Genomic DNA, 14,465 nt, shown 5'->3' on the forward strand with positions numbered 1-14,465 from the left:
TAAGAGTTTTGTGTAATCAGGCCTTAAATGATTTTTTAAATGTGCACAAAAAACGCAAAAATGGCTCTGGCAGTGAAAGTGATAAAGGATAAGTCCAACACTCCCATTTTCTGAGGAGCAGCCAATCAGTGCTCATTACACTGCAAGGTCTCTTCCCTCCCTGCTAGTCCCCGGGTACGGTGCCGGAGACAGGCAGGGAGGGGAGGAGGAGATATAGAGTGCAATGTTAAAAATATTAAACGTTTAATTCGCCATAAAGTCCCTTTTTTTTTTTTTTTTTTAAAAGCCCCAGACAGTCCATAAAGCACCTCAGATTTAAATAGTGTTTTGGTTAAAATATATTTATTTTTTAGTCAGGACAAGTAGACCTGGAGACCGATTTAGTCCCTGAACAAGTAGTTTTTTCAAAAATTTCCACACCCGTTTCTGCCCAGGTACGGGCAGACAGCTTATTGTGAGCCTGCTGGAACCTGGCATTGCACCCACAATCTGATGATCACAGGTGCAATACTTTACAGAATGCAATGTAAAATAATAATAAATGCACATTTTTGGTGCTTGCAAAAAACACGTGCATTTATTATTTTTTTTTTTTTATAATAGGTGAACTTATCCTTTAAACTTGCAGGTTTCTGAGTGTAGACTTCGATCCTTCTTTAAATTGTAATGTAAAATAAATGCACCCAAATACATCCTAAAGACAATGGAAATATGAAAACTGTTCATAAGAAGTCAAGTGTTTGGAATTTTAAATCAAACTGATTGTATTCCTGTCCATGGTAGAATATGAGGGCAGTGCTGGGGTTGATGCTCTTCCAGATAACTAATATGTTTATTTTTGTTGTCAAAGTGAAAACGGAATGACTGTAAAGAGAAAGTTCTCTGGAGCAATTGTCGTCCCCAAGAATCTGTCCAAGGGAACGTCTGACTTGCTGGTGCTTTTCACGCTGGACCACAACTAGGATGTGTTCAAGGTAAGTTTGTTGATATGTTTGGATCGTGGTGTACCGGTGTCCTGACTGCAAGTGTTGTGGATTTATTCTGTGACTCAATAGCTAGTGCAGTAACCACCCCAACAAAATGTTATTGAATGACAGATTCTCTGATTATTATTATTATTATACAGGATTTATATAGTGCCAACAGTTTGCGCAGCGCTATACAAAATGAAGGTTGACATTACAGTTACAATACAATTTGTAACTGTAATGACAACAGTGCAAATTGTACTGATAATCAGAGAGTGAATTAGGAGCATTGTGGCATCATTTTGTTAATAAGGGGCGTATTCTGGAGATGTTGCGGAGGTTGAGGCGGCATGATTTGGACAGGGATTGGATGTGGGCCTGACAGGATATTTCAGAATCCAGGGTTACCCCTAGCACTTTGGCATTCAGGGATGGGTTGATAGTGGTGCTATTGATCCTGACTGAGAAATGGTTTTGGATAGGTTGAGTTTTAGGAAGTGGTGTGACATCCAGTCTGATTTGTCTCTGATATGTCTGTTAGTAAATCGTTAATACGTGAGGGAATTGAGGTGGTGAGCTGAGGAGTAGAGAGGTAGATTTGTGTGTCATCAGCATAGACATGGTATTGGAAACCATGGGAAGCTATCAGCTGACCCAAGGAAGAAGTGTAGATCGAGATTAGGAGAGGTCCAAGGACAGAACCTTGGGGGACCCCGACAGTGAGAGGAGTAGGAGAGGAGAAAGTATAGTTGTAAGTGACACTGAAGGTGCGGTGAGATAGGTAAGATTTGAACCAACGGAGAGTACAGTCACCAAGACCAAGTAAATAGAGTTTTTTTGAGGAGGAGGGGGTGGCCAACTGTGTCAAAGGCAGCACAGAGGTCCTAGAGCAAGAGTACGGAATAGTGACCATTGGTTTTCGCGGTTAGTAAGTCGTTTGTGAGTTTTAGGAGAGCAGTTTCTGTGGAGTGTTGTGGGTGAAATCCAGACTGAAGGGGAACGAGAAGGTTATTCTCAATAAGGTGGCAGCTCAGCTGGTTGTAGACTAGACATTCAAGGAGTTTGGAGGCAAAAGGGAGTAAGCAGATGGGTCTTAGGTTGCTAAGATTGCTGGGGTTCAGTGAGGCCTTTTTAAGTATGGGGGCGACTAGCACATGTTTTAGAGAGTTGGGGAAGATGCCAGTAGAAAGGGAGAGACTGACGATACGAGTTAAAGAGTGAAGAATAGAGCCAGAGGATGACCGAAGTATTTGCAAGGGAACAGGGTCCAGGGGGCAGGTGGTTAGGTAGGCTTTAGAAACGTTTACCAACCTCCTCTATAGTAGCTGGGTTAACCAAGGGAAGTATAGATTGTGCAGGTAGACAAGGAGTGTAGGGTGAGGGAGATATCTGTACAGTAGAGATCTCGTCACTAATTGTATCAATCTTATTTTTGAAGTGATTAGCGATCTCCTGGGCAGTGAGTGAGTTAGCGGCTGGAGGTAAAGGATGAAGTAGAGTTAAATGGAGAAAAGAGTTGATGGGGATTGCGTGAGAGGGTGTTAATGAGAGTGATAAAATAGGTCTGTTTGGCAGTGTGGAGACAGGAATTGTATTTTTGAAAGGCAGATTTATATTGATTGAAGTCTTGCTGGGGCTTAGTCGTATGCCATAAACGCTCAAGAGCATGGCTACATTTTTTGAGGCATCTGGTATTGTCTTTTTGCCAGGGCTGTAGCGGTTAGGGCCTAGGTCTGTGTGTAGTGAGGGGGGCCAATGTGTCCACAGTGGATGACAGTGAACTGTTGTAGACAGAAGTGGCCAGGTTGGGACAGGACAGGGCTGAGATTTTGTCATAGAGACAATCTGTTGCCGAAAAAAAGAAGAGAAGGGTTAAGATAACGAAGGTTTCTACCGGTAACTGGTAGTTGGAAGCCAAGGAGAGAGTGAGGCTAATAACGGAGTGATCAGAGATCGGAAAAAAGTTGGTGAGGTTGCAAAGAGTGCTGTCAGGAATGGACTTGCCAATAGTGGTGGGACTCACCTGCCTTGTGGGCTGCAGTACCAGGGCTGGCCAGCGGGTGCTCTCAACAACCAGAGGTTCACTTCGGCAATTAGCCATCACCTGGGGCTGATTGCAGGTGGTGTATTTAAGGGATGGCCAGACCTGCAGTCTGTGCCTTGGTGTGTGTTTTTCCATGGGCCCCTGTATCTTGTAACCTGCATTCCTGTTCCTGTTTCTGCCTGACTTGTTGCCGACCCTGCCTAATCCTGACTTCTGCTGACTTCTCCTGTTTGATCCCTGGCTTGTGACCCTGACCATTCTCTGCCTGACCCCCTGTACCTACCTGTCCGTTAGTTGCTGTACCCGGCTCGTGACCTGACTACTCTCCGCCTGCTCCTCCTGTACCTACCTGCCCGATAGTTATCGACACGGCCTGCCTGGCTACGTTGTGCTCTATATGTGTATGTACCTGTGTATCTATATCAGTTTAGGTTTGGGTTTGTTTTACCTTGTTGTATGAATTTGTGTTAGCTTGGTGTTTGGTGCACTGCGTTTATATTTGTATTGTTAGTCTTAATAAATTGTCTTATTTATACCATATCTGAAGCCTGCGTTTCCCTGTGTCAGTCCACACACTTCTGGTCACACCCGCATCCCTGACAAGTGCATAGGTAGGAGAATACAAGGTTGAGGCAGTTCCCATTAGAGTGAGTAGAAGCATGTGTCCATTGTTTTAGTCAATAGAAGTGGTTAGGCTCAGAAGTTTAGAGGTAGCAGGAGTTTTAAGATAAGCAGGGATGTTTAAGTCACCAAGAATGATTGTGGGAATTTGAGAAGAGAAAAAGTAAGGCAGCCAGGCAGAGAAGTCAACAAGGAAGCGTGATACCGGTTCAGGAGGCTGATAGAGCACAGCAAATCTTAAAGAAATTGGAGAGAATAGACGTATACAGTGAACTTCAAATGAGGAGAGGGAGGTCCTGAAAAGTGCTTTGAGGGGATAGGAGGATTCCAACTCCACCTCCTTTCCATCCACTAGACCTGTAAGAGTGAGTCCAGAGGAGACCACCATGGGAAAGGGCAGCAGGAGAGGGAAAGTCAGATTCATGAAGCCAGGTTTCTGTAGTTGAAGGAAAACCGAGGGCTGGGCCCACAGATTCAGAGGGTACACGATGCCACAATTACGTTTACTGAAGAGTTATAGTGATCATGTAGTTGAGCATACGTAAACAGAATGATAACAGCGCATAACCATACAGTAAGAATAATACTGTCTAACACTAACCCCGTACTTGCGGACTTTTCCCCAATGTCCAGAAAGCAGCCTGGCTGCGCCTGAATGTTCCTGAGCAAGATATAACGTTGGGGTGCACCCTAAGTATTGCGCAATACTATTTGTAATCCAAAGGAAAGTGGAGTATGTCTCTTGTAACTTTCTGGTATATATAAAATGTCACTGACCACGTGTGGTGCGATGTGCTGCGGCAAAGCCGCACTTACGGTTCCCTGCCAGGCTCTTGGTGTTTTCTCCTGACCCACTCCGGAACCAGACCACACAGTCACTTGTTTCCTGGCCTCGTTGTGGATCTTCCTTAGGTGCCCTTGCCAGATTCCACTGTGAGCCGTAAATCCTCTTCCAGGCCCCACACAGATTCTCCAGACGTCCTCAGCATCCAAAAGCCAGACCCAGACTCCACTTCCTCCTCAGAGTTTGTGATGCAGTAAGTCATTTCTTAATTGCAGCCTCAAACCTGCATTTACAGTTCACTATGACCCTTCTGAGGGTCCTACTCGGCCCCTAAATTAGTATTCATGAAACTTTATAGGGTAAATAAGCATTTATCTTGTCTTAGCAAAAGTCACTACAAAATCGATTCTTGTACTTTGCTGCCATCTACTGACCAAAGAGCATATTACAGGCACAATATAGTTTAACATTAGATGTCAGTATTCATCCATGCGTCACACCCTTACATAGTTGCAAGTAGGTTAAAGGAGTTAGTGATTCAAAGGTCATGGACAGAAGTGAGTTTGTTACAGACAGAGCAGACATTCCAAAGGGCACAGGAAAAGGGGAGGCTGGTTCTAGAAAGAAGAGGAATAGTAACCAGATTGTGTGGATTGCGGCCGCAGTTCGAGGATAAGGTGTGTTGGTCAAATGAGAAAGATGGTGGCCCAGGATTTGGGAAATGTCTCCCAGATGTTAGGAGATGCAGAAGGGTGAGAGAGGTAATATGGGAGTGTGACTTATATGGAGGGACAGGTCCCAGTGTCCTGGAGGTTTTATTAGGATGTGAGTTCAGAATTAGCAGGAGTTGATGAGTACAGTAATAAGGTGAAGGTAGGAGTGAGGGTGATATATATGAGTTGTGGGGTGGAGAAGAGGGGTGTAGGAGAGAGAGTTTGAAGAGAGAGGATACAACTGTGAGAAGGAGGAGTAGGGAGTGCATGTTACAGAGTGGTGAGATGAAGAAGCAGACTGGGTAAGAGATGAAAGAGTGGAAGAGGAAACAGGTCACCTGTAGTCTGTTTAGTATTTGAAGTCGTCTGCTGTGGTTTTGCTGAAGTGCAGAGCCAAAGTGCAATGCTCAATACTTAATCCAAGATGATAGTTGCCAATGCTACCCATGGCTGTGCTGCCTCTGGCTGTGCCTCCCCTAAGGAAGGTCTAAATTTTTACTGAGTTGGGTGGGGGTATTGCCAATTAATCAATGAGGAATGCATAGGAGAGACACATGGCTAGCAGGGCAAATTTCTCACACCAAAGGAGGACAAAAAGACTGCAGGAGGGCAGAGTTGTAAAGATTAGGATCAACTCATAAATTTGGGTAAGACAATAAGAGCAAAATAAACACCACAGTAATATGGACAGAGTTAGAGCTCGTTCACACTTGACTTATCTCTAACTCTTGCCAAACGCTCCTATAGTGTTTGACAGGCATTTGGGAAGCGTTTTTGAGGCATTTACCAAGCATTAAAACCGCACCACAAACACCTATAATGAAGTTTAATGGTATTATTGCTCCACAAACGCCCAGGCGTTTGAGGAGCGTCACCATAGACTTGAATGGGAGGTTTCAACTCCTCCTGACTCAACATGAGGCGTCAGTTTTGCGGCGACGCAACGCTTCAGTGTGAACAGCACTGTGTGCTGCCATGTGCAGAATATTCATAGGTGTTTGAGAAACGTTAAAAACACTTCCCAAACGCCTGTCTGACGCCTGCTGACAAAGCTAGTGTGAACGTAGCCGTAAAGATTTGGGAAGCAGTAAGAATTACCAAGAACATTGATAGCCATGAATCGGCTTCAGTTAGAGGTGGATTTTAAAAGCAGTATAGATTACCATATAGCAGTGCAGGGTGAATTCGCATTCATACATGGCATGGGCGATAGTACAGATGGATATTGCTTGCAGACATTTACCATATAGCAGTGCAGGGTGAATTCGCATTCATACATGGCATGGGCGATAGTACAGATGGATATTGCTTGCAGACATTTACCATATAGCAGTGCAGGGTGAATTCGCATTCATACATGGCATGGGCGATGATACTTCTATTTTGCTCCTGACTAAAAATAAGCAGTGGCTGTAGGGCCAGTTATTGGGGAGGGTGGGGAAATAACAGGGATTGTCAGTGTTTCAGTGTTAAAACCCTGCAAAAGGATTGTGGTGCAGAATTCCAATGGGTTACATTTAAGAAGACTTAATTGGGAGAATCCTGTCATTTCCAGTTGCTTTATGATGTTGAGTGAGTGTGCCCTGATCTCCCAACCTACAGTCAGTTGGGCAGGTTAGAAGTCCCAGTTGTTAAGTCTTTACCTGCTCAAATATTACTTTATCCTGTGAATTGTTGAACACATTTAAGTGCTTTCCAATTCGTCCATCACTACTCCCTAGACCAGTGGTCTCCAAACTGCTGCTCGAGGGCCATATCCAGTCCTTTACTTGCCTTTATCTAGCCCTTTGGACTTCCAAATTATTATGCAAATGATATTTTTCTCATTTACCTAAATAATTGATGTAAATAACAGTCGGCATAATTCTCATGTTATCAACTATTAAGAGTACAATTCAAATTTGATTGAACAAACCTCCTAATGATAACAGGATTTTTTTGAAACCTAAAACACTTACAATGCGCTGTTCCAAATTATTCCGCACAGTAAGTTTCAAAACACTTTATAGGTTGTAAAGAACTGAAAATTGTAGTTTCTTGTGTTTGCAGCATATTTACTGAAATCAAAAGCTATTTCAATCAAACTTTTAACAACATTTTAACAGGTCACGTTACATTTTAACATGGGACCCTTTATTTGATAGCAGCTTTACAAGTCTTGCATCCATTGAACTTGTGAGTTTTTGGACAGTTTCTGCTTGAATTTGTTTGCAAGATGTCAGAATAGCCTCCCAGAGCTACTGTTTGGATGTAAACTGCCTCCCACCCTCATAGATCTTTTGCTTGAGGATGCTCCAAAGGTTCTCTTTTACAAAAAGCTTTATTGAAAAATAAGCAAAGATGAACAGACAATCGTAACAAAAATTCAATGACCAACATTTACATAGTACAATAAATGAAGGGAAGCTGGTGCAAGGCATGCATCAATAAAGGCAAAATCGGAAAAGTTTACATAGGTGCCCGGAGGGAGGGGATGGGGAGGGAGGTTGGGAGAGAACGGGCAACAGACCTTTGTGGGCAATGATAATGTAAACTCCAAAGGGAAGTATTGCTATATCAACATTATAATAAACAGGAAAGGCCCGAGAAAAGGCCGCATCAAAAAACAGCACATATTCATGACCTAGAATTTAAAAAGAAATCTAGATTGCATAAATAGCCTTACGAATGCAGCGTAGAGAACAGGAGGTACAATCCGTAAATTATGTTTAAGAGCAGAGTAAACAGAAGAGTAGAAAAAGACAAATAGTAGAGAGACATGGACAACACACACAGACACACAACAAAAAAAAAAAAAAAAAAAAAAAAGGGGGGAGAGGGAGGGGCCCCGGGGGGATCACAGCAGAATCCATCCTCATATCGATAGAAGGGACTGGTCGAATCTCGAGGGCTGGGCTACGTCCAGCCAGGGACGCCATATCTGCAGAAATTTTGTATGGGTATCCAATAATATGGCCGTCAGTTTTTCATTGACCATAATGAAGTTCATCCGGTTTTTGACAGCCTCAAAGCTAAGAACAGGAGTCTTCCAAGCCCTCGCAATCGTCAACTTAGTTGCCATAAATAAATGTGATGCCAGTTGCCGTTCAGAGCGGAGAAGGCCCTCTGGTGGTTTAAATAGAAGCGCTTCATATGGATTACGCTTAATGTCTGTATGAAGAATAGTGCGGAGGAGGGCATACACCCTAATCCACAACCTGCTTACCTTAGGACAAGTCCACCAGATATGTGCCATGGTACCTAATTGCTGACATCCCCGAAAACAAACCGGGGAATAGGTAGGAATAAAACTAGCTAGACGGGCAGGCGTATAATACCATCGGTATAGAATTTTGTAGGCATTCTCAAGAATAATAACATTCCTGGAACACTTAGATAATGTTTGGGTCATGAGCTGCCAGTCTTGTTGATCCAGGGTTCCCCCTAATTCCGACTGCCAACGCTGATGGTAGGAACGAACCGGAGGGGTTCTATATGACATAATGGAAGAATAAATCAGGGAGATCAGACCTGGAGCATGAGGTCTATGTCTACACTGGCTTTCAAAAGGGGATAAACGGTAAGGTCCTGGATGCGTACGTATTAGAGTATGAATAAAGTGACGAAGTTGAAGATAACCAAAATGTTCTCGGAGGGGAATGTTATAAGAAGAACGCAAAGTGTCAAAGGTAATTATTCTGGTGGGGGATAGGAGTGAATGAATATCATAAAAACCATGTGTCTGCCACCAGACAAACTGTCTAGGGTTATCCTTACCCGGAGGGAATAATGGGTTATGCAATAGACGTAGCAGAGGCAGATGAGGAGAGATAAGGCCAGCGGAGTATTTTATAGAATCCCAAAGACGAAGCGAAAGTGTCAGCGTTGGGCTAAGATTAGATGGACGCTGAGCATTAGGGAGCCAGGGCAAGGAGGGGAGCGGTATCGGGTGAGAGTCCATCATATCTACTACAGCCCACAGGGGGAAATGGTGAGAAGCATGAATATGAGCTAAAGGGGCAATGTTAGCCGCCAAATAATAGGACTGGAGATTTGGAACAGATAACCCGCCCGCATTCCGCCGCGCAAATAAAATGTGCTTGCTAATTCTAGGTCGAGAGGAGCCCCAAATAAAGGACAAAAGTTTTCGCTGATGTATACGCAATATATGCGAAGGTACTGAAACTGGCAGAACACGAAATAGGTATAATAGTTTAGGAAGGTAGGTCATACGGATTGCATTAATTCTGCCAAACCATGATAACGGGAAATGGGACCAAGAGGACAAAAGCTCAGTCAACTCATGAAAAACAGTGGGAAAGTTAGCCTGATACAGTCCATCATATGTCGGGGTAAGCTTAATTCCTAGATATGGTAAGGCCGAAAGCCATTGGAAGGGGAACGTTTGCTTCAAAGTAGTCAGAAGTGATGGTGGGAGGGTAACTGACATAGCTCTTGATTTAGCTGGATTGACGTGTAAACCTGAGAGGGTGGCAAAAGAATCAAGAACTGCTAGTAAATTAGGCAAAGTAATCCCCGGATTCGAGATTGACAATAATATGTCATCCGCAAACAACAATAATTTATGTTGGGAGCCCGCCACATCGATTCCCTTAATATCAGGATGTACACGGATTGCTTCTGCCAACGGTTCCAGGGCTAAGATAAAAAGTAAAGGGGAAAGCGGGCAGCCCTGCCTAGTACCTCTAGCAACCGAGAACGTAGAAGACTCAAATCCGTAGTATCTAAGCTTCGCTTGAGGGGATGTATATAGTGAAGAGATCCATCGCAAGAAGGAAGGACCGAAGCCAAAACGATGGAGGACCGACAGGAGATACGGCCAGGATAAAGTGTCAAAAGCCTTGTTGATGTCCAAGGATAAGAGCATCATATCGATTTTACGAGTATGGGCCAAATGTTGCAATTGTAAAATACGTCTAATGGCATCTCCGGCCTGCCTATGGGGAACAAATCCCACCTGATCCTTTTTAATCAGACGAGAAAGGAAGGAATTCAATCGAGTAGCCAAAATCTTAGTAAGAATCTTCATATCGATATTGGTAAGAGAGATAGGCCTATAATTAGCCCAGGAAGAATGATCTCGGTCCGGTTTAGGGATCATAACTACATTAGCAGTTAAAGAGTCCGGGGAAAAATTTGAACCTCCCTTCACCGCATTAAACATAGCGGCAAGGTGGGGAGCGAGCACATCAGCCAATTTCTTATAATATAGTGCCGTGTATCCATCAGGACCTGGGCGTTTGCCTGTTTTCAGTTCCGCTATACATTGCAAAACTTCAGATACTTGGATATTGCGATCCATCAGATCCTTATGGGCCGGTGTTAAAGTAGGTAATGACAAACTAGATAAGAAGTCAGAAATAGACTGAGGGTCAGCCCGGGTGGGATCAGAGTAAAGTTTAGCTAGTCTGTGCCGGAACTCCTCTAAAACCGTTACTGGGTTGCTCGTAAGGGTATTGTGACGAGTACGTAAAGATATCGGTTTAGGGTGTTGCGCAAAAGAACGCAATCTACGGGCCAACATAGAGTCTGGTTTGTTAGCTTTGCAATACCACTTCTGGCGAGTCCAACGTAAGGAGCGCTCAGCCTCATCTGTTAAACACAGATCCAACTCCAAAGGTTCTCAATAGGATTGAGGTCAGGGGAGGATGGAGGCCACACCATGACTTTCTCTCCTTTTATCCCCATAGCAGCCATTGATGCAGAGGTATTCTTTGCAGCATGAGATGGTGCATTGTCATGCATGAAGATGATTTTATTACGGAAAGCATAGTTCTTCCTTCTGTACCAGGGAAGAAAGTGGTCAGTCATAAACTCCACATACTTTGCAGAGGTCATTTTTACACCTTCGGGGACCCTAAAGGCGCCGACTAGCTCTGTTCCCATGATTCCGGCCCAAAACATGACTCCACCACCGCCTTGCTGACGTCGCAGCCTTGTTGGAACAGGGTGGCCGTCCACCAACCATCCACTACTCCATCCATTTGGACCATCCAGGGTTGCACGACACTCATCAGTGAACAGGACTGTTTGAAAATTAGTCTTCATGCATTTTTCTGCCCAATGCAGCTGTTTCTGCTTGTGAGCATTGGTTAGTGGTGGCCGAATAGAAGGTTTATGCACAGTTGCAAGACTCTGGAGGACTCTACACCTTGTTGTCCGTGGGACTCCAGAGGCACAAGCAGCTTCAAATATCTGTTTGCTGCTATGTAATGGTATTTTAGCAGCTGCTCTCTTGATCCGATGCATGGATCTGGCAGAAATCTTCCTCAATGTGCCTTTATCTGCACGAACCCGTCTGTGCTCTGAATCAGCCACAAATCTCTTAATAGTGCGATGATCACGCTTAAGTTTTCGTGAAATATCGAATGTTTTGATACCTTGTCCAAGGCATTGAACTATTTCACTCTTTTTGGCAGCAGAGAGATCCTTTTTCTTCCCCATATTGCTTGAAAACGGTGCTCTGCTTAATAATGTGGAACGCCCTCCTTCAGTAGTGTTTCCTTAAATTGGGCTCACCTGCTAATCTAATTATCACAGGTGTCCGAGATTGTGTTCAGTGATCAAAAGAGCCCTGACACACAATGCCATCCATGAGTTAAACTGAAAAACAAAATATTTAATCTTTGTGACACTTAAATAGAATTTGCATAATAATTTGGAACAGGGTGTATTCCTCCCTCTGACCAACAATGAGGTATTATTCCTCCCATCAGTGATGGACTATTCCTTTCACTGACACCAGCTATGTTTTTTGTGTTAAGTGTTAAGCTAAGTGTTTTTTTTTTTTTGTTTTTTTTTTTTTAGATTCCTGGAAGTTTGCAGGAATGGTCAGTGATAAGCTGGTGGTTACTCGGCAGGGAAGAGACCCAGACAGACACAGGTGGATATACCGTATTTTTTGCTCCATAAGATGCACCTAGGTTTTAGAGGAGGAAAACAAGAAAAAAAATATTTTGACCCAATGGACTGCAGACATAATACAGGAGATGACCAGAGACTGCGGACATACTACAGGAGATGACCAGAGACTGCGGACATAGTACAGGAGATGACCAGAGACTGCGGACAAACTACAGGAGATGACCAGAGACTGCAGATACAGTACAGGAGATGACCAGAGACTGCGAACACAGTAGAGGGGATGAGCAGAGACTGCGGTCACAGTACAGGGGATGAGCAGAGACTGCGGTCACAGTACAGGGGATGAGCAGAGACTGCGGTCACAGTACAGGGGATGAGCAGAGACTGCGGTCACAGTACAGGGGATGAGCAGAGACTGCGGTCACAGTACAGGGGATGAGCAGAGACTGCGGTCACAGTACAGGGGATGAGCAGAGACTGCGGTCACAGTACAGGGGATGAGCAGAGACTGCGGTCACAGTACAGGGGATGAGCAGAGACTGCGGTCACAGTACAGGGGATGAGCAGAGACTGCGGTCACAGTACAGGGGATGAGCAAAGACTGCTGACACAGTACAGGGGATGAGCAGAGACTGCTGACACAGTACAGGGGATGAGCAGAGACTGCTGACACAGTACAGGGGATGAGCAGAGACTGGTGACACAGTACAGGGGATGAGCAGAGACTGCGGACCTTTGGGGAGGGAGGGGTAGCAGGTACCCACTCCCACTTGCACTGAGTTGTCCTCCCTCCCCGTCTTCTGGGACACTGACAGGTCCCAGAAGACTGCTGGACCACTCACAGAGAGCAACACTTCTCATGCATGCGCAGTGGGCACCCGGCTGTCACAGCCTGGTGCCCACACTAAAGATGCCGGTGCTGGGAGAGAAGACTGTAGAGCTCTGGACCGAGGAACAGGTAAGGGCTCTGCTGCAGAGAAGAGCCGAGTGGCCGGCCAGGTATTCTGACACGGCGGCAGCAGGAATACCAGACCGGCTGCTCCATATTCGCTCCATAAGATGCACAGACATTTTTCTCCATTTTTTTTTTTTGGGGGGGTAATGCATCTTATGGAGCAAAAAATACGGTATATCAAATGTCTTTTTCCAGCCAATTGCTTTTCCGGGGGGTTTCACATTGTTTCTAATATATGGGTAAATTTAAGAGCTGTTTTGAAAGATGGATGGGTCCCTATTCAACTGTGCATTTCCTAGCCCCGTGGAAGACCACGCTTTTAGGATGGTCTAATATTTAATAAAATACAGCCTGTGAATTGCCCAGGGAGCAGCATTAACATTGTGGCTTGTAGTACATCCATAATTTTATACTAATAAGCTGTGTATTGGGTCTGTGCACAGGATGGGTCTCTCCATGGTGTTTGGGTGACAGGTTCTCTTTGATAAAATTCAACCTTCATTCTTCCTTGCAAAGTAAACGCATGAAGGTTAAATTAATCTGCACATTCAGGATAAAGCGACAGGTTCACCATAATGCCAACCTCCACAAATGCAAATACTTTCCTGGTTCTTGCTCCTCAGCCAATCTGTTCAGTTGGAAATGAAAGTAAAGCCCCGAAGGAGTGGTGTTTGTGAAGTCATGCTGGTGCTTGTTGAAGGGGGGGAATTGTTGGGAAAGGGTGAGGGATTACAGGAAACATTGATTTTCTCTTTTTTTAATCAACATACAGGATAAATTTAAAGTGATGTAAGGTTGTACTTTTTTTTAAGGCAAACCGCTCCAATCCTCTTCTTTTTTGTGTCATGTCCTCCTGCAGTCAATTCAATTTGTTCATTCTTCTTCTCTTTTCCAACAGATGGAGCGCAAGACTCCATGTCACTACCTGGGAACCATGAATGCTGTGCCCAGTGGGATGAAGCTCCATGACCTCAGAATCCCCATCCTCCTTCCCTCCTGATCACTGCAGTAAAAGTCGCCAACAGACTCATTCCATCCATCCATCCATCCTGCATTGCTGCTCTGTGCACCTTCATGTACGTAGTCATGATTTCTGTGTGCAGTGTTTAATTTTATTAAATTTAGACCTTTCCCACTGGCTGCTGTAGTTTTTCTTCTAGTTTGTGGTGAACAAACAAAATGCTATTCGTGTTAGCTACAATAGACTTGCTCAGTATCTAAACCAGCGGTCACTAAATGGCGGACCACAGTCCGAGAACGGCCCCAAAATGCTCCCTTCTGGACCGCCAGCCTGCAATGACAGATCTGCCGCTGAGCAGGGCGGTCCTCACAGCAACATGACATCACGTGTGTGCGCCCCGCCCCTTGCAGCTCACTGTCTCTCCGGCTCCCTCTCCCTGCCTGTACACAAGCATTCTTCAGCAAGGATCCTGACACAGCTCCTGTCTGCCCTTAAGGTAGGGTGTAGTCTTACAGGGGCACTCTGATGGGCACATTTAATGTTAGAGTCATGCTG

The 14,465-nt window shown here is 44.6% G+C and overlaps 1 long non-coding RNA gene across 1 annotated transcript; it reads left to right on the forward strand.

Annotated features, from left to right (window-relative positions):
• Positions 1-606: 606 nt before the first annotated feature.
• Positions 607-14,087, forward strand: LOC149428201 (uncharacterized). Its single transcript, XR_016310842.1, has 2 exons — positions 607-974; positions 13,848-14,087. It is a non-coding gene; the product is annotated as an uncharacterized LOC149428201 (long non-coding RNA).
• The last annotated feature ends 378 nt before the right edge of the window (positions 14,088-14,465 follow it).

Source organism: Staurois parvus, unplaced genomic scaffold, assembly GCF_062004578.1.
Source record: "Staurois parvus isolate SC_StPar_1 unplaced genomic scaffold, SC_StPar_1.0 ptg003411l, whole genome shotgun sequence".
Taxonomy (NCBI): domain Eukaryota; kingdom Metazoa; phylum Chordata; class Amphibia; order Anura; family Ranidae; genus Staurois; species Staurois parvus.